Raw genomic sequence first — 21,729 nt, forward strand, 5'->3', positions numbered from 1 at the left:
ATGTCAATTCAAAAATTCTCTATTCTGCCGCTACAATGCTGTGGCGATTTTTTTGTTCATCCTTGCTACCACGAGACTATTTTTTACCCTCGCCTGTAAAGTGAGAAGAGTATTGTTTCACTCGACGACTGTGTGTGTGTGTGTGTGTGTGTGTGTGTGTGTGTGTGTGTGTGTGTGTGTGTTGACGGTTGACGGTCAGCCAAAGGGTAAACCTTTCGTTTTTTAGAACAGGTTAAAGATCAAAGTCACAATGATAGGTCAAATCTAACCTAGCAAGGTCAACTCACACATTTTATATATATATATATATATATATATATATATATAAAATTTACAATAATCTTACTGGAAGGAGAGAATAAGGCAAGACAAAAGAAAACTGATTTTTCGAGCAATCAGTCAAAAGTAAAATTGACAGGGCAACGTCAAGGTTTAATTCATGTGCACGCGAAGGAAATAGCTAAAGAATTACAGTCTGATACGAACTAAACGTAGTGGAGGAGCTGAATATCAGTCAAGGAGCTAACTTTTTATTTTTGAGAGCAGTAAGTCAAAAGTCCAGGCTACATGGAAAGGTCAACTGAACAGTTCTTATGTGATTTTAATGAAACTTTCTGGAATGGTTCAGGATAAGACAAGAATAAAGGAATTCGATTTTGAGAAGAGTCACTTTAATGTCAAGGTCACAGGGAAAGGTCAGAATTCAAGGTCACAGGACAAGGCCAACTCAAACCGCTCTGATCCAACTTCCATTAAACTTGGTGCATATGACAAGCATGGGGTAATTCGATTTTGAGGCAAATCGGTCGAAAGCCAAAGTCACAAGGCAAAACCAAGTGTTCGGCCCTTAGATCAACTGGTCGGCGAGGATAATATACTCTGGGAATGTTCTTTCTTGTGTCCAGTACAGAAGCACCTCTGGCAGTGAAGTGGCTGATGAGGGTGATATATAATTCAACATCAAAATGTTGCTCCATAGCCTAATAAAATTGCCTGGTATTAGTAAAAATGGGATAAAATCGCCTGGTATCGTAGTAGTACTAGTAGGCCTAACAATAGTAGTAGTTGTTGTAGTACTAATATTAGTTGCAGCAGCAGCAGTCGTAAAAATGAAATAAAATCATTTGGAAGTAGTAGCAAAAATGAAATATAATCGTTTGGTAGTACAGTAGTTGTAAAAATGATGTAAAATCGCATGGTGGTAGTAGTAGTAGTAGTAGTAGTAAAAATTATATAAAGTCACCTGCTAGTAGTAGTAGTAGTAGTAGTAGTAATAGTAACAACTGTAAAAATCACCTGATAGCAATAGTAGTAAAAATGAAGCGAAATCGCCTAGTACAAGTAGTAGTAGCGGTAAAACTGAAACTAAACCACCTGGTGGTGGTGGTGGTAGTGGTAGTAGTAGTAGTTAAACAAAAAAAAAAATTGCTTGGTGGTAGTAGTAGTAGTAGTAGTCATTCATTCATTCATTTCATTTCGTAATATAATTACATAGTTTGATATCATTCTATAACATAACATTCTGTATGAAACAAAGTATATCACTCAAGCATCCCTCTTCACACTCATCACTGTTTCAGTCTACTATTATTATTCATTTCCTTGTCTACAAAGACATGTAACCCATATATGCACAAGCGGAAGTTGACTGATAGTTGTTAAAAATATTCAATAAAAAGTAATCATTCATTCATTCATTGCCAGACGCCATGTATCCCAAACGGGGTGGCCAAGGGCTTAGAGTTAATTGTTTTACAGGGAGGGGCACTAATCCTCCACCAACCCCACACACGTAGGGAGAACGTTATGCCAACAGCATCTGGTGTTCCCAGGTGGTCACCCATCCAAGTACTAACCAGACCCAACGTTGCTTAACTTCGCTGATCGGATGGGAAGCGGTGTACTCAACGTGGTATGGCCGTTGGCCATAAAAAGTAATATTAATATTAAAAGAAAAACAAAAATAAGAATATAAATACCCAATAAAAAAGCCAATATATATATTTAAACCACTCCACATATAATAAAAATAACACTAAAACTGTTTAAATATAAAAAATAATCCCCAAAACCAATATATTAAAAAAATATATGTTTTAAAAATATCGTACCCAACTCATTAAAAATTTTGCCAAATCCGTGGCATCCCGTCGACGTTCTTTAACGTCCACACGTTTTGTCACTGCCAATTCTGTCGACGTACATAAACACAAATCAATTGCAAGGTCCCTAATTTTCACAATTTTCAATTTTCGCGAGTGATTTTTGGTACATATACAAGTGACACCCTCCTCTACAAGATGCTGGGCAGGGACAATGCCTTACCCAGCATGACCTCCTCCCCCCCCCCTGCATGCCATTGTCTCAGCAATTCACCTGTTATCAGTGACCTGGCCAGTAAAGCCATGTCATGCCACGGTACGAAATTCAGAGCCAGAGTGATTCCCCAATCAACGACAATGTGGAGGACAAACTTTACATAGCATTAGAGGAAGAAACAGTCAGCAATGATGATCTGGTAATGTGGCAAAAAAAGGTCTGGTATGGTGATGAGTTAGTGAGTGAAACAATGCTTATAATGCCTAAATTACTGCTTGAAAACCAATATACTCTCGTACTACATATAAATTCGTACCAAGTAAATAAATAAATACCGTTTATGAGTGGTGTGAAGTAGTTATCCTCCCATAGAACTCGTTTTCTTTGGTGCCAGCCTGTTAGAAAACCCAGTAAGGTAAGGAGGTACTCCTACCTGTATCGAGTATTTTAAACCTCAGGTGAGCGTTTTCTCTATGAATTTTCGATGTTTCTCACCAAAAGCGGAGATTTGAGCCCAAAAAAAAAAAAATCCAAAAATTGTCAGGATTGGGGGGAGTCAGTGGTGGAAAAGTGGTCAGGATGGGGTGGGTTAAAACAAAAAAGAAGAAAGTTTTTTAACCCCTACACCGCGGGCTTGTTTACCAATGACTTACGTGTCCCGCGGGGTTATTTGGGCTCCGACAGACTCTCAAAAAATATTTGCTAAAAATCAGTTATTAGTCCTAGAATAATAAAATTATATATGCTTATTGCACATACGTTCAGCTTTCTCCTGGAATGATTGTTGAGCCTTCGTCAGTTTCCGTAGGATTTGTGGAGACCTCTGAAGTAGGGTAACTAAGTCTCCACTTTACACTTCCCGACAACCCGTTATATGATTACCACAACCAGATACAAACACTATAAACACTATTCTACCATTTTCAAGTAGTTTGGGATCCATACTAAAAAAAAAAACAGTGTGAAAGCAATGGAAATTACGAGCGCGTCTGATCGCCGCACTTGCGCTAGTTCGCTCTAGGCACTCTGTCATTTATTATTCATAAAACCCCTCACACTTTATATTTCTATTACTATATCACACTTATATATATCTGGAGTCTTTCTCCATAAGTTTCCTTCAGTCGTATTATTTTATTGTCACTGAAGTCATTCAATTTTTCAGTCAGTAAAATACGTAGAGAGCCATGGATTCACTCTCACTGTTATAACATAAATTATTTGTACTCATATTCTTATATTACTAATTACTTACATTACTATTTACATTTTCTATTCTATTTTCAATATTTACCCTTCTATTTTACTTACAATATGTTATTCACTGTCACTTTCAATAAGATAAAACTATAATACACTGTTCAATCATATGAACTGAACATCCATTGCTTTCACCTGCTATTTACACATTATTTCCAAATAATTCTGCTTCCACACTTGCACTGTTAGAACTGCTTCTGGCTGTGATAATTGAAGAAGCAGGTTACACAGAGGGGAACCTGGCATTCAGCGCACTGCCAGAGGTGCGTTTATGCTCAGGTGTGCGGCGTGTGGTATGCGCACATACCTGACACCTGCGAATCGCAGCCTTCCTTTTCCCTGTGGCAGGCATTAGCTCAAGTCTGTGCCGATCCATATACGCCCTCTGCTCAAGTCGGTTGGGAAGTGTAACTGGATGGCGCCTTGGAGTTGCTGCTTGCACCTTACCATATTTTTCCAGCAGCTGCTGGACACAAGTCCTGGCGAACAACCTCAGGGAGAAGGACTTGGGTGGCTTTACTTTCATCTTGTACAGGATGAAGGAGTTCAGCATTGTCATATCTATGAGATGCAGAAAAACTTTCCTGTACCACCTAGTATTCTTCCTGAGGCAGTCGATCTCACCAATCATCATGTCGGACTTGTCCACCAGCCGCATCTTTATATTATAGTCCAACACAGCATCAGGTTTCATCACAGGTTCACCTGTCCTACGGTCGACCTTCCCACTGTCTCTCATCTCCCCCTTATGTACGGTGGTGAGCATGTGCACGACTCTCTTGTCATGCCACCGTATTGCCAGCATCTTCTCAGACTTGCGTAGGTGCACGTCTCCTCGCTGCGAGTTTCCTGCCTCTGGGAATTTGGGGAAGTTGGCACGATTACTTTTCACAGTGCCGCAGGAGCCAATGCCGTGCTCAGAAAGGTATTTGGCAAGTTTCGGTGCTGTATAGTAGTTGTATGTATACAGCACATGATTCCCACCAAAATACTTTTCTAGGAGCACTTTCACTACACAGCCTGAGAAGCCAAGGGGGTGTGTTTTATCGAGATCGACAGTGCTGGCTGAATATATGACGAAGTCAAGGATGTACCCCGTCTTACAGTCGCACAGTACAAAGAACTTAATTCCAAAGAGATGGCGTTTGCTTGGAATGTACTGGACAAACCAAAGACGTCCTCTGAACAGAACCAAGGACTCATCAATGACAACCTTCTGAAATGGGTGGAAGAATGACATGAACTTATCCTTCATTCTGTTCAGAATCTCCGGATCTTCCAGAGTGGGTCGGTTTGGGAAGGTACATCATTATCGGCAAAGTGCAGGTTTCCCATGAAGTTCAGACGATCTCTGGCCATGTACTTGTTGAAGGTCGGTGAGGGTAGTAAGGGGTCCATGGACCAGTATTCTTCCAACTCATGCTCTTGGAGTGTGGCATAAGAAGCATGAGGGCAAAGAACACATACAGCTCCTGCACTCCCAGCATGGTCCACTGTTGCATCTTGGCTGCACCTGTACCACTAGCAGCACGTTGTGATTCGAACCTGTTGGTCTCATCACATATGTGCTGCATGACTTCATCATCTAGGAAGGCCAAAAGGTAGTCGACACACTCAGCATTTTCGTCCATAGTGAAGGCAGGCTGAACTCCTGACGAGCTCTCATTGAAAACCAGGTTTTCGGGGACAAAATCTGACCCTTCCGTCCACGCGAAGGCGTCCAGGATTCCCTGGCGTGGCGGTGGAGGGATGGTGGTGGTGGTGGTGGTGGTGGAGGTTGGCTGAGAGGGAGGCTTATCTCTGTCAAGGTCACTCGCACTGACCCTAGGTTGCCGTACAGCATTAGCAGCCCTTACCCTACTAGCTACACTACTTTTCACTCTCTTAGATCTACCTCTACCTCTACGGCCGGCCTTCACTGTTGATGCTGGTGGTGATTCCGACGACGAAGACTCCGGAGATAACTCAGCCGACGATGATGACGAGATGAGTAAAGCAGGGCTTGGGGAACAGGGAGGTGAATGCTCTCGTGACTCATGGCAGGCTGGGTCATGTGGGGGCATTGTTCTGGGGCTAACACGCCGCCTTTTCACTCCCTTCCCAAATTCTTGTCCTTCCTGCACTAAAGGCTCCTTTCCCTTGGAGCTAGACACTGATTCACTGGTAGGAGCACTTGTTGTCGCTGTTTCTGGCGCGATAACTTCACCCGGCTCATCACACGATTCACCGGAATCGTCAAAATCGCTGTCCATTATTATCATGGACAATTTAGCAAGTTCTCGTGCCACTGCAGAGTCACTGAGGCCTTTCCTGCTTGCCTCAACACTTTTCTTGGGCGTAGAGGTCACGGGGCCCTTTGCAATGGGCGCAGAAGCGACAGGAATGGCAGGGCGCGAGTGCGACATGTTGTCTCTGCAGTGGAGGACAAGGAACTAAATGCCGCGGCTTATCTGAGAAGGGAAGGGTTGACAATGACACTTTAGGCTGACTGCTGCTAACTTACAGGCTAATTTTTTATAGGTAGAAAATCTCGGCAATAAATAAAGAAATAGGTAGTTCCAGGTGAATGTAAATGTCAATTAGGAATCTCCCTTCCTTTCTGATATATATTTTTACTACAGACATCGATTACAAGGCATAAATCAAAGGGGAAATTACCGTGGTAATGTAGCGAATGAATGCACGTGAGGTTTTGTCAGGTGATAATTAGGCAATTTCTGGAGTATAACACTATCACTTACCTGTTTTTTTTTTGGTATATATTATTGGGTAAAAATATAGGGCATAGGGCTTATTTCAATGGATGAAATCTGTGGAAAAAGAAGGGGGAAATTTCCGTAGCGCAGCGCGGCATGGGAGGTGAGAGGAGAGGGTAATGGAGGGCAGGTAGGGAGGGGAGTCACGAAGGGGGTAAATTATCTGAGAAGGGAAGGGTTGACAATGACACTTTAGGCTTACTGCTGCTAACTTACATGCTAATTTTTTATAGGTAGAAAATCTCGGCAATAAATAAAGAAATAGGTAGTTCGAGGTGAATGTAAATGTCAATTAGGATTCTCCCTTCCTTTCTGATATATATTTTTATTACAGACATCGATTACAAGGCATAAATCAAAGGGGAAATTACCGTGGTAATGTAGCGAATGAATGCACGTGAGGTGTTGTCAGGTGATAATTAGCCAATTTATGGAGTATAACACTATCACTTACCTGTTTTTTTTTTGGTATATATTATTGGGTAAAAATATAGGGCATAGGGCTTATTTCAATGGATGAAATCTGTGGAAAAAGAAGGGGGAAATTTCCGTAGCGCAGCGCGGCGTGGGAGGTGAGAGGAGAGGGTAATGGAGGGCAGGTAGGGAGGGGAGTCACGAAGGGGGTAAATTATCTGAGAAGGGAAGGGTTGACAATGACACTTTAGGCTTACTGCTGCTAACTTACATGCTAATTTTTTATAGGTAGAAAATCTCGGCAATAAATAAAGAAATAGGTAGTTCGAGGTGAATGTAAATGTCAATTAGGATTCTCCCTTCCTTTCTGATATATATTTTTATTACAGACATCGATTACAAGGCATAAATCAAAGGGGAAATTACCGTGGTAATGTAGCGAATGAATGCACGTGAGGTGTTGTCAGGTGATAATTAGCCAATTTATGGAGTATAACACTATCACTTACGGTACCTTTTTTTTTTTTGGTATATATTATTGGGTAAAAATATAGGGCATAGGGCTTATTTCAATGGATGAAATCTGTGGAAAGAGAAGGGGGAAATTTCCGTAGCGCAGCGCGGTGTGGGAGGTGAGAGGAGAGGGTAATGGAGGGCAGGTAGGGAGGGGAGTCACGAAGGGGGTACAATAGCTAAAATGTCAACAATGGATGGGAGTACAGATGAGATTTGGAGTGCTGACTAGTGTTGGACATTGGCAGTACTGATAGATGATACAAGCCACCACTTGAGAGCCCAGGATAATTCAAAATAACACAGAATCGCAAAAGTGACGCCCTGCGGTATGATCCATTGTAGCCGAGCGTCACGAAAGTGACGCCCCGCGGTTAAGGGGTTAAAAAGGTCAAATAATAAAAGATAATAAAATAAATAAAAACTAATAAAAAGCAAAATTATAGAAGTCGAGTGTCAGGTACAATACATAAAAAAAAGAACTGTTTAAAAAATATATGGTTAAAATATTTTTTAAATGTCTGTAATAAATAAAAACTTAATTTAAAAAAGATAAATAAATTAAAATCTACATCAATCCCACACCCATATGACAAGTGCACTAAAATCCATGGAAAATACTGTGCCCTTCCTATCCTCATGTCTTTGTACCCACTTTATGCGAGAGGTTATAGCATCCAAACTTTCTCCAAGAACATCCACTTCATACTCATTTCTGACCAGGGAAACAACACTGTCAATAAGTACGCCATTCGATAAATCTGGAATGTTAAATTTGATAAGGGGGTTGTGATTTTTCTTTAGTCTCTTGATGTACCTGGCTTGGGTCAGAGCTGTGTGGTGTTTAAGTAGCATCTGATTGCAGTTGTTAGCTGTTATATGGCTACTAGCATGAATAGGAACACCACACATTTTTTTTTTTCACAGCCTTATTGTATGCCACTTCAAAACATTTAAAAATATTTGTTTTGAAACTTTTTGCATTCCATAAAGGAAGACCATACTGTGGAACACAATATGAATTAAATAAGAATAAAAAGGTATCAATATTTACATGACTGAAATCCCTAAAAATAGTGTTAAAAGAGGCATACAAGTTATTCAGCCTAAACTCTTTATCATTAAAATCACTAAAATTATATAAAATATAATGTCCCAAATATTTATAGCAGATTACCACTTCAATGTGGTCGCTGTTAAAGTTTAAAGTATCACTTATAAAAGCTGAATTTTGTTTAAAACAAATACATTATTTTTTTCTTTGTTAATAACTAATTTGTGGTCTTCTATACAGGAACACAGAGTGGCATACAAAATATCCATATCTGCCACTGACCCAGCAAGAAGTACTAAATCATCTGCATATGCCATTATATTAAGCTTAAATATACCAAGAGTAAGCAACGTTGGGTCTGGTTAGTACTTGGATGGGTGACCGCCTGGGAACACCAGATGCTGTTGGCATCCCTACGTGTCAAGTGGGGTTGGTGGAGGATTAGTGCCCCTCCCTGTAAAACAATTAACTCTAAGCCATTGGCCACCCCGTCTGGGATACATGGCGTCTGGCAATGATGATGATGATGACATCCTTCATTGCATATGGAGATATTATTGATAATATCATTGATGTAAAAAATTAAATAAAATTGGTGAAAGAATCCCTCCTTGTCTCACACCTTGATCCATATAGTAGTACTTACTGCTGCTGCTCTGCCAGTTAATAATTGCCATCTTTTTTTTTTTTTTTTTTTTTTTTTAATGTCCGACTCTGGGCATAGGCTTCACAGCCTGCTATCAAGGCCCAGCAGTCCTCCTACATACCATACACCTCTACATGTCACCACTTCGGCGCTAACACCCACCGTCCATATTGAATACATGCTAGGGCTGTCTCATACAGGACTGGTGTATTGGTATTGGCGGGGGTATTTTTACGACATGTCAGCGGGTCTTCTGGTAGGTCAGTAAAGCCTGATTTAATGACTGATTTCTCATGTAATGCATTATAATTAAGGTTATATCTATTGGAACATTAGAATTAAGTAGTTTATTTCCAAGCATCATGTGGTCAGTTTTATCAAAAGCTTTGCTTAGATCAACAAAAAGAGCTATAGGGGAGCTCTTAGATGCGTATGAGGCCACTACTTCCTTTAATAAATAACATGCATGATGATCCTCTTGTAAAGCCAAACTGCCTAAAATTCAATTTTACCTTTTCCATTAAAATATCTAAAATCAAAAGCTCAAAACTTTTCAAAAGACATGAGGACTGCATTACTGGACCGCAGTTCATGGACTCAGCGGTATTCTTCTTGTCCTTAGGAATGGGACTGATAGTGCCCTTTAGTAAAGCACTAGGGAGATAGCAGTGGGTAAAAGTAACATTGTAAAAACCAGCTAGGGTGCATAAAAAATTTTCTGAAGCATGTTTTACAAATATTGAGTGTATACCATCATGGCCAACACCTTTATTTAACTTAGAAATTACTTTTTTGAGTGATTGTCCTGAAGTTCTTAAGTGCAACTTATTTCTTCCGGGCCAGTGATTTTTTAGGTTTGTAATAAAGCTATTCTTACCCATTTCATCCACTGAAGATTGATTTGACAAAAACCTTTCCAAAAATATATTTGCAATATCTGATATATCACTGCAGCCATCTATCACATCAGCTGACTTTCTACTTCCCCTGATCTTCACTTCTTTCCAAAACCGAGTTTTATTCCTAAAAGTAAATTTCTGTATAAGTGACTGGCATATCTCCCTGTGCTTGTTTAATTTACAATCATTTAGGGCTTGCTTAAAATCTCTTCTATTATTTAGCATTGCTTCATGATGAGGAGTACCCAATTCTCTGACACCTCTCACCCGGGCCAAGTAATTACGTCTCACAACACTTTGTAAATGCTTAACATTTCTATTACAACCAGGAATTACCTTGTATTTATTCGTATTTACAAATTTATACCTAAAGCCATCACTTCCAGTGTATATACTATTAGCTATAGCATTGTACATTTCATCGATGTCTTTCAAATGATCAAGACGGTGGCATCCAGTTACACGACAGCTGTGTACAGTAATATTATTATGTGCATCTATGTGACTATCCACAATGACATATTACTCAGGTCTTCCACATTTACCTTATTCCAATTCACAAATGCCTGTTTCTCCACATCATCATGTGTTGCTTTTACATTTTTTTCTTGATGTGCATTGGCAAATAGAAATTCTAATACTACCTCTATTGGTAGACGGTCTGAACCATTCATATGGTTTAAAATATTAACATCTATTACTTTAATATCATTATGGACTTTGCCTATAAAATGGTCTACCCATTTACTAGCAGTATTGCCATAACCTGTGAATGTAACTGAGTCCTGATCTAAGGCATCAACATCAAAACACACAAGAGAGTTCCTGGTCATAAAATTATTTGAGTTTCTCCATGTCCTGCCATAAAATGGATCTGTATTAAAATCACCAATAAAATAAAATGAGTCATAGTTAAAATCATTGATAAAAATCTGCAAAATTGACAATGACTCCACATACTTGTTTAATGTAGAGATTTGCCAGAGATCACTATTCAAGTAAACATTTACAAATATCTTTACCACATATATTAATGTTAAATAAGATAATGTTTTTCTCAGGACAAATATTTTGAACTTTAAAGAATGAATCTTTCTTCCACAGTATTGCCATTCCTCCTCCTGGCCTACCTGCCATGGCAGTTAGAACTTTATCTGAATAAGATGCCCCAACCCCAGTACAGTTATAATGTTCATCAATATAATCAAGAATTCCATGTTTATCTTCTACGACAAAAGTTTCTTGTAGAAATATATCATACAAAGAAGCCATTAAGACCCTAATCAAGTTTATGTTTTTCTTTAGTGAGCAACAGTTAAAAGAACAAGTTTTGAGTAGACTGGCAGTCATTATGGACATTTGTTACAAAATTATTTCTTAAATATCAGAAAAAAAATCACCAAATCAAGTATATGGAATAAAAAAAAGTTACAATGCCTTAGTATTAAAAACATAACAAAGAAGTAAATAAAAAGATGGTAATGATTAAAAAAATAAATAAATAAAAAATCAACTTCAATAAATAAAACCGATGTAAAACAAAAATAAAAAGAAATAAATGTTAAAAAAATCACTAGTCACAGATTTTAAAAAAATAACAATGACAATAATAAAATATATATATAAAAGCAGGAAATAAGACATTAAATTAAAAGCCTGTGTGTTCAGTCCAGTAAAACCGCTTATGCCACAAAGAAAAATTAATATCACCAGCAATAGTCTTACCGTTTTTCTTCCCAGTTCTATTATAAAACTTGTCAAGTATGATATCCTCAGGCAATAATTCTGGCTTAAATAACTTATCCCTGTCTGCAATATTCAAAGTAACTTTATATGCTCTGAATTCATTAGATCTTATTTCTAGCTCTGAGATTGAATTTATAATTACTCCAAATACATCACCAATATATGTCTCAATATCATTACTCTTTACCTCTTTATCCACCATGCCAATGAAAACATCAACTAATTTAGTGGCTGCCTTAAAAGATGTACCATCATACTTTCTTAAACCTTTAACGACCGGCAGACTTCTGTCAAAACCTCATTGTTTTTCTCCTTCCTTGACTGTACCAAAGTCCATTTCTCCTCTGGGAGTGTGACGTTATCCTGCCTCACCTGGGTCGTCTGACACACACCTTGGTGTTGTGGTGTGTGAGGGGTGCGGTGTACACCCTTGCTGGTGGCCCCAGTGCCACGGTCTGTAACACAGGGTGCTGGGCTACTGCACACCACTGCATCACCATTCCTAATACCCAAATTCCTTGCATTCATTCTGCCTGCATTTTTCATTATCATTTCCGCATTGTTGGTGCCTCTGACATCATCACATTCCCTTTCATTAATAGCACTTCCTCTGTTCCTTCCACCATCCTCCCCAGCAACTCCTCCATCGCTCTGCTCTCCCACAAAACCAACACCTCCCACCGCCCCTTCCACGTTAATGGATGAGCGTCCGGACACCATATCGGCATACTCCCTGTTTCTCAATGTTGGAAGGTCAAGGATGTCAGCTGCTATCATTGTTATGTCCCATGTAACTTCTTGTATGACATCCCTACTAACATCTTGTAACCACGATATAGCAGAACCAAACTTCGATTTATGGTCACTCACGTCTGCACGTGCACTTGTTTTACAGTTTCAGGTGTGTTTACGACCTCCATTTTCATGTCCAAAATTTGGGGGAGGAACTCACTTATTCTTGCCAGCTCTGCAGACAGAGTTGATAGCATTGGGGCAAAGACTTCAAACCCGATAGGAGGCAATTTTTTTTAAGTTTCACTCACAAATTTGTACTCCTTTGAGTTCTTAATTTCAGCATGCATGTCCAGAAGATCATTAAAATCTTTACGTTTTGTGTCAGGGTCCCGTCGTCATGGCAGATCCTTCTTCAGAATGTTACATAACGTCACTTGTCCTTTCTTTATTTCATCATGGGAATAAAAGAAGAGTATAATTTCTGCTAGTGAATGTGGTGGATAATCCTTTTAAAATGCGGGGAATAGTTACTGAGGGCAGCACAACACCCCCGGGAGTAGCCTACAGAGGGGCAGACAGAATGCGACCCAACCCCGTGCAACAGGAACATTAGTCCGTCCAGGCCGCATGCCCCTATGACCCAGAACTCGCCCACTGACACTAGCAGGAAACGGAGACTACCTTGTGGGCGAGCTGACCCTCAACAGGATTGGGGTGGAGCTACTTCCTTAGCTCCAATCAGCACCCCAGTGACGGTCAGCAGCCACTCAAACCTAGCCAGTAGCTGCTCGGAAGGTATCCCAGAGACAGCCTGCAGGCACTATGCCTTGCAGGAGACAGTCAGTAGTTGCTCCCCCTTAAGAGCCACAGCCTGTAGCTGGGCTCAGGCGATGGCCGGTAGCTATACTCTTAAAAGGCCATGGCCTGTAGCCGGTCCACACAGCAGGAGATGGCTGGTAGCCGCTACCCCATCAGGTGCTGCTATACCCCCCTACAGGAACCAGTGATGGCCGGTAGCCGCACTGGGGAGAGAAGGGTACATCTCCTCTCCTCCTGCAGTTGCCTCAGAGGGCAGGACACAAGCGACTTCCAGTAGCCATGCCCGTCAGCAGGAGACAGCCTGCAGCTGTTCCTCATCGGCACGTCATCCTCTATACGGGGCTCAGGCAATGGCTGGTAGCTACGCCTATAGGCAAGTGACAGCTGGTAGCCACGCTTTGCCTGCATTCCCGTCAGGGAGTTGGGCCCAGGTGACGGCCGGTAGCTGCGCCTACAATGAAGGGATGGCTAGTAGCCGTCCTCGTTTCATTGCCCACGGGAACTCAGCGACGGCCGGCAGTTGCGCCGGGAAGGAGCACCAAACCCCCTTGGCCCCTGTGACTTCCACTACTAGAGGGCATTCTGCCATCAGACCTGCCAACTGACGGGGGCACAGACGGCTCTACTGTCCACCATCAGCGAGGCAACCTTCAGGAGGAAGGCCTCAGCCTCTAGGATCCGTGGACAGGCCCTGTATTATCTCCAGGACTATTCTTCACACAGCCGGCTCCAGAGGGACCCTACCTGATGGACTCCGACAGAGGCTGGTGCCGCAGCCCACCCCTGACGGCGTCCCCGACAGCAGGAGACTGCAGCTGATGGGCCCCTGAGGCCACCCCCAGAACCCCCGGGTGAGACCTCTCCCCACCCCGACGCAGACGACACTCGTCCTCCGTCAGGCGCCTGAGTGAGCACTTCAGGAAACTCTTCGGCCCCAGTCCCGAGGGCCAAACCCCAGTTCCCAGCCCCGACAGTGTGGGGCCCTTCACCACACGCAGCCCCAGATGAGAGAGGACGCCCCAATGAGTGATCCCGTGGCTGCAGGATACGGAGGCCCCTAGCGGAGCTCAGCCCCCTTCAGGAGCCGTGCTGTGAGCTCTCCCACTGCCCCCTGCCCAAGCCGCCACCCTACCCAGTCCCGACAGTGAGTGACAGTGGAAGTGCAGTGACAGTGAAACAGTGACATAGACATCAGGCAGTGCGTTAGAATACTAGAAGGAAACTAAACCAAATTCTATCAGTATTACAGTACCAGAAGTATAAAATATATAAACTAACAGTGAAACAGTGACCTAAACATCAGGCAGTGTGTTAGAATACTAGAGGGAAACTAAGCCCAAATTCTATCAGTGTCACAGGATCGGAAGTGAAACCAACAGTGAAACAGTGACCGAGCAAAGCAAGTGACTTAAGTGAATGAGCAACTCGGCCCTAGTAATACAATACTTCCGTGACATAAGACCTATAGCCACACTACCTATTCCAACCACAATGTAAATTTCCCTCAAAGTAACAGCGTCTGATTCCTCTTTCCAACACTTTAACCCATCACGTCCCGAGCTATTTCGCACCTCTGACACCCCCAAATCCCGAGGTATTTTCGATTTTTTTTTTTTTTTTTTTTGGCTAAAACCTCTGCTTTTGGTGAGAAACATCGAAAATTCATAGAGAAATCGCTCACCTGAGGTTTAAAATACTTGATCCAGATAGCAGTACCTCCTTACCTTACTGGGTTTTCTAGCAGGCTGGCACCAAAGAAAACGAGTTCTATGGGAGGGTAACTATTTCACACCACTCATAAACAGTATTTATTTATTTATTTACTTGGTATGAATTTATATGTAGTACGAGAGTATATTTGTTTTCAAACAGTAATATAGGCATTATAAGCATTGTTTCACTCACTAACTCATCACCATACCTGACCTTCTTTTGCCATATTACCTGATCATCATTTCTGACTGTTTCTTCCTCTAATGCTATGTAAACTTTGTCCTCCACATTGTCATCGATTGGGGAATCACTCTGGCCCTGAATGTCTTTATTGGCCAGGTCACTGGTAACAGGTGAATTGTCGAGTCAATGGCGTGCAGAGGGAGGGAGGTTATGCGGTGTAAGGCACTGTCCCTGCTTGGCATCTTGTAGAGGAATAGTGGAAGGTGTCCCGTGTATACGTACGAAAAATCACGCGAGAAAATTGAAAATTGTGCAAATTATGAACCTTGCAACTGCGCAACGTACCAGTATGTCGTTGGGACTGGCAAATGCAAAATGTTACAACGTACCCATACGTCGACGGGACGCCTCGGGTTAAGTGCTGTTCATTGTACTGTACACTTTTATCCTGAACTTTTGTCTCAACAGTATCCTGCAAGATACTGCTACTCCTGATCTCAGTTCATGTTATATGATTGCCTAGATTCCTGTTTGTGACGTCTACCTGTTCTGCATTTAGAATTTACCAATATTCGTGTAAGGTTGTTGCCCTGAGTTTTTGTGCCCTGTGTCACTCTTAGTTTACCAAATTCCGGTCTAGAAAGGGAACCCAGCTGCAGTATTGGTGTTCAAGCGACGGGAAGCTGACCCTTAAACACCTAGCACAACACCGTTCTAGCTGAATGCAGAAAGCATAAGAGACTGTTTACGACATATTGCGCCATTGTAAATATTCACTGGCAACTCATAGTTACGTGGCTTCATAGGTCAGCATTCTAAAAAACAGTGTCCCACCATACTCAGATAACACTGTTAAGTTATTAAATTAAAAATTTTCAGGGGCAAGTCGTAACTCACAGGAAGGAAGAGATAATAACGTCAAAGCAAGATGTGATATTGCTAAGCAGAAGTCCATGACAGCTTGAATCCCTAAACACAGGCAGTCTTGTTCGTTAACAGCTGCAAATCCTTCTTGTGCTTAATTTTCCCACAAACTCGTCGTCATGTAGGGATGCAGTATATCTTCAAACATCCGTAGGTAATGCGCTAAACTCTAAGAAATGTCAGTCTTTAAATATTAAAGAAAAATACCGAAGCTCTCACCAAGGCTTGACCTGCTACGGCCTCTAGTAGTAGTAGTAGTAAAAATCAAACAAAATCGCCTGGTAGTAGTAGGAGTAAAAATGAAACAAAATCACCTGCTAGTAGTAGTAGTTAAAATAAACTACAAAATAAGGTCACCTGATTTATGGGTTTAATGCATCTACAGTCAGACGATTTTATTCAGTACAGGGATATAAAAACATAAAAGATAAACAAAGGCTATGTTAAAACCCTCCAGTTCGAAGTCTCTCTCTTCAATCCCTTCAGTGTGATGTTATTTATTTTATTGTTGACCCAGCAGACGATTTTATTCACCTTGGCCCTGACCTCTAGTAGTGAAGGAGTTAATGAAGGCTGCATCTAACTTCTCTAGCTCGAAATCTCTCCAAATCTTAGGAAAACCGTGTGGTGGTCCGAGGGGATTTGGGTGAATAAACAAGTCTGGAGATAGTAAGAATAAAAAAGTTAAGCCCTTGGGTTGATGGAGGAAAAACAAAAAAAAATCTCTCTTTGAGCTGAATAAAATTGTCTGGAGGTAAGATGATGATGATGATGATGATGATGATGATGATGATGATGATGATGATGATGATGATGATGATGATGATGATGATGATGATGATGATGATGATGATCATGATGATGATGATCATGATGATGATGATGATGATGATGATGATGATGATGATGATGATGATGATGATCATGATGATGATGATGATCATGATGATGATGATGATCATGATGATGATGATGATCATGATGATGATGATGATCATGATGATGATGATGATCATGATGATGATGATGATCATGATGATGATGATGATCATGATGATGATCATGATCATGATCATGATCAGCATGAGCAGCAGCAGCAGCATGATCATGATCATGATCATGATCATGATCAGCATGATCAGCATGATCAGCATGATCAGCAGCAGCAGCAGCAGCAGCAGCAGATGATCAGCATGAGCAGCAGCAGCAGCATGATCATGATCATGATCATGATCATGATCAGCATGATCATGATCAGCATGATCAGCAGCAGCAGCATGATCAGCATCATGATCAGCATGATCAGCATCATGATCAGCATGATCAGCATCATGATCAGCATGATCAGCATCATGATCAGCATGATCAGCATCATGATCAGCATGATCAGCATCATGATCAGCATGATCAGCATCATGATCAGCATGATCAGCATCATGATCAGCATGATCAGCATCATGATCAGCATGATCAGCATCATGATCAGCATGATCAGCATCATGATCAGCATGATCAGCATCATGATCAGCATGATCAGCATCATGATCAGCATGATCAGCATCATGATCAGCATGATCAGCATCATGATCAGCATGATCAGCATCATGATCAGCATGATCAGCATCATGATCAGCATGATCAGCATCATGATCAGCATGATCAGCATCATGATCAGCATGATCAGCATCATGATCAGCATGATCAGCATCATGATCAGCATGATCAGCATCATGATCAGCATGATCAGCATCATGATCAGCATGATCAGCATCATGATCAGCATGATCAGCATCATGATCAGCATGATCAGCATCATGATCAGCATGATCAGCATCATGATCAGCATGATCAGCATCATGATCAGCATGATCAGCATCATGATCAGCATGATCAGCATCATGATCAGCATGATCAGCATCATGATCAGCATGATCAGCATCATGATCAGCATGATCAGCATCATGATCAGCATGATCAGCATCATGATCAGCATGATCAGCATCATGATCAGCATGATCAGCAGCATGATCAGCATGATCAGCAGCATGATCAGCATGATCAGCAGCAGCAGCATGATCAGCAGCAGCAGCATGATCAGCAGCAGCAGCATGATCAGCAGCAGCAGCAGCAGCAGCAGCAGCAGCAGCAGCAGCATTATTATAAATTTTATCATCCTAATTACATGGGCTACAGCTGGCCAGAATCATCATCATCATCATCATCATACAGGGTACAACTGGCCAGAATCGTCATCATCATCATCATCATCATCATCATCATCATCGTGCCAAGGGGCATAATTGGGCATAATTCTCATTAGACTCATTAGCCTCAGAACAAGCCAGCCAATTCGGTGGAGGGAAGAGCAACCAGGAGTTCTCTAGGTTATTACCCTCAATAATTATACCTTCATTACGCGACTAACAAGCTGTGACGAGGGAGGTGGAGGGGGATGGTGGAGGAAGGAGGATGAGAAAGAATGGAAAGGGGAGAAGGTGGAAGAAAGGTAGAGGGAAAGATGAGGAGAGGGGGAGGAGGAGAGGAGGGAGGGGGAGGGGATTTGGAGGAGATGACGGAGGGGAGGAGGAAGGGGAAGGGGAAGGTGAGGGGAGGGGGAAGGTGAGGGGAGGGGGAAGGGGAAATCTGGAGGGAACTGTGGGAACAGGAGGAAAAAGGAAGGGAGAGAGGTCAAAGGAAGGGCTGGGGAGAGGTTGGGGATGGGAAGGATAGAGGGGGAGGCAAAGGGGAAGATGTGGAAAGGAGAAAGGAGGAGGAGGAAGAAGGTGGAGGAGGAAGAGGAGGTAGGGGAGAAGGTGAGGATGGGGTGGAAGCCGGGAGAAAGAGGGAGAGATCGTGACAGGGAGAAGGTAAGTACGGGGAGGAAGAGGGTGGAGAGAAATGGATGAGGAGGGGCCATGAGAGGTGGGTGGCGAGGGGTGGAAGCAAAGGAAACGAGTGAGAGAAGGGAAGACGAGTAGGAGAGAGAGAGAGAGAAGGGGGAGAAGGAAGAAGAGAAAGAAAGGCTGGAAAGATGGATTTCAGTGGCGGGGGGGGGGGGACGGAAGGTGGAGAGGGGAAAAAAAAAAGACGGGTACGATGGAGAAAGGGAGAGGGAGTAGGGAAGAAAGGAAGAGGAAGAGAGTGCAGGAGGGATAGAATGAATGGGTGTGAAAGTGGGTGGAGGGGAAGAGACGGTGGCGCGTGGTGAAGTGAAGGAGGGGTAAGGAGGTGGAGTGAAGGAGGGGTGAGGAGAAGGAGGAAGAAGGAAAGGGTGGGGAGGAGGAAGTAGGAAGAGGAAGGGGAGGATGGGACAGGCGGAGAGGTGGGATAAGAGAAGGAGGGTGAATCTGGGAGAAGATGGAGAGCAGTGGGAGGGGAAGGTGGAGAGCAGTGGGAGGGGAAGATGGAGAGCAGTGGGAGGGGAAAAGGATAGAGGGGTCAGGTACGAAAGGTTGAGGTAAAAGAAATGGCAGAGGAAAAGGAAGGAGGAGGAAAAAGAAGCAGGGGAAGGAAACAGGGCGGAGGAAAAGAAGAGGATGTAGGGATGATATAGGGAGCAGAAGAATAGTGGAATGAGTATCGAGGAAACATGAATGATTTATTGGGAAGGAGCGAGGAGAAAGATGGTGATGATGTGATGCGCGACAACAAAAGAGATAATGGTGGTCGTCCTGGCTATATATATAAACAAGGGAAATTTTTCACCCATCAGCCTAACTCGTCAAGATAATAGCTCAAGCCTAAATCCTCTGTTATCATACCCCTCCTGCTGTTATCTGGGTGGTTAGAATTTACCTTCTTTTATTTGGGCTCTGTTACGTTGATTACTTTTATCTGGGGTTTTGTTACTTCACTTTTATCAGAGGTTTGTTACTTCATTTTTATCTGGGGTTTGTTACTTTCTCTGGGGTTTGTTACTTCACTTTTGTCTGGGGTTTGTTACTTTCTCTGGGGTTTGTTACTTCACTTTTATCTGGGGTTTGTTACTTCACTTTTATCTCAGGTTTCGTTATTTGTACTTTTTTGGAGGGGTCTGTTATTTCTACTTTTATCTAGGGATTGTTACTGCTACATTATCTGGGGTTTTGTTACCTCTACTTGTATCTGGGGTTTGTTGCTTGACCTTTGTCTGGGTTTGTTACTTTTTTTATGCAAGGAAGAAGGAACCAAAGGCCACGAGCCCGCAATACTGCTCCTTCCAAGAGAAAGACAAAAGACAAGAGAGAGCCAAATTCAAGATCCGGTCATTTCGAGATGCATGGAAACATTGCGTTTGAAAGACTGGAGATCATAGCTAGCAGGAAATACAGACAGAGGGAGACAGTTCCAGAGTTCACCTGTTGCATAAATGAAAGACTGGAAGCAACGGTTGACTCTTGCATTAAAGAGCTGGACAGAAAAGGGATGAGAGTTTGCTGCTAGACGGGTGCTACGCGCCCGTCGTAGAGGTGGAGGGATGCAAGCAGACAATTCAAAGGAGCAGTGACCACTGAAGTAGCGGTAGAAAAGAGATAGAGATACAACAGTGCGGCGAAGAGACAGAGGTTGAAGGGAGCCAGTAAGATGAGGAGAGTTAATGAGATGAGAAGCCTTTGACTGCACCCTATTGAGAAGAGCTGTATGTGGGAAGCCTCACCACACATGAGAGTTGTACTCTACACAGGGGCAGATAAAACCCGTGTATAAAGTCAACAACTGTGCAGGAGTAAAGAAGGCACAGAGTCGGCCTAGCACACCTATTCTCTTGGAAGCAAATTTTACAAGAGATGTAATATGAGCTTTCCAAGACAAGTCCCGAGTGAATGAAACCCCAAGCATGTTCAAGGATGATTCAGGATTAAGCTGAATATTATTAAACAATAATGGGTACGCCTGTGGAAGATTTTGTCGCGTTGATAGGTGTAAGAACTGAGTCTTTGGTGCATTAACAACAAGATTATTTTTACCCCAGTCAGAGATACGAGTAAAGTCAGACATTAGGTGTGCCATAGCCTCATCTCATGTTTGTTGAAATAACTGCGGAGATGGACGTTGCGGGAACCGAATGGAAAGGCAAAGGGAGGAATCATCAGTGTATGAGTGGATAGGGTTAGGTGTACAGCTTAGAACGTCATTGATGAATAAGAGGAAGAGAGTTGGTGATAGGACAGAGCCCTGAGGAACACCACTGTTGGCAGATCTAGAAGAGAAGAATGATGGCCGTCTACAACAGCAGCTACAGAACAATCAGAAAGGAAGCTATGGATGCAGGCACAGATAGAAGGATAGAAAAAGTAAGAGAACAGTCCGGAAATTTAAAGATTTATGCCAGACTCGATCGAAAGCCTTTTAGATGTCAAGTGCAATGGCAAAGCTTTCGCCAAAGTCCCGAAAGGAGGATGACCAGGAGTCTGAATGGTACGTAAGAAGATCGCCAGTGGAGCGTCCCTGACGGGACCCTTACTGAAGATCAGAAAGAAGGTTGTGATAGGAAAGATGCTTTAAAAATTTTCGATTAAGAATTGACTCGAGAACTTTTGAGATACAGGATGTTAAAGGAAATGGACGATAGTTAGAGGGTTGGGAATGGTCACTCTTCTTTGGAACTGGCTGAATGAGAGCAAACTTCCAGCAAGAAGGAAAGGTACAAGTTGATAGACTTTTTATCTGGGGATTTGTTACTGTTACTTTTATCTTGGGGTTTGTTACTGCTACTTTTATCTGGGGTTTTGTTACTGCTACTTTTATCTGGGTTTTGTTACTGCTACT

The 21,729-nt window shown here is 42.3% G+C and overlaps 1 non-coding gene across 1 annotated transcript; it reads right to left on the bottom strand.

The window, feature by feature from the left end:
- Nucleotides 1-1,807: 1,807 nt before the first annotated feature.
- Nucleotides 1,808-1,926, bottom strand: LOC145404507 (5S ribosomal RNA). Its single transcript, XR_013898176.1, has one exon. It is a non-coding gene; the product is annotated as a 5S ribosomal RNA (ribosomal RNA).
- Between the last annotated feature and the right edge of the window lie 19,803 nt (nucleotides 1,927-21,729).

The sequence above is a fragment of the Coenobita brevimanus genome, chromosome 63, assembly GCF_032717465.1.
Source record: "Coenobita brevimanus isolate Jiangsu-jjx chromosome 63, ASM3271746v2, whole genome shotgun sequence".
Classification (NCBI taxonomy): domain Eukaryota; kingdom Metazoa; phylum Arthropoda; class Malacostraca; order Decapoda; family Coenobitidae; genus Coenobita; species Coenobita brevimanus.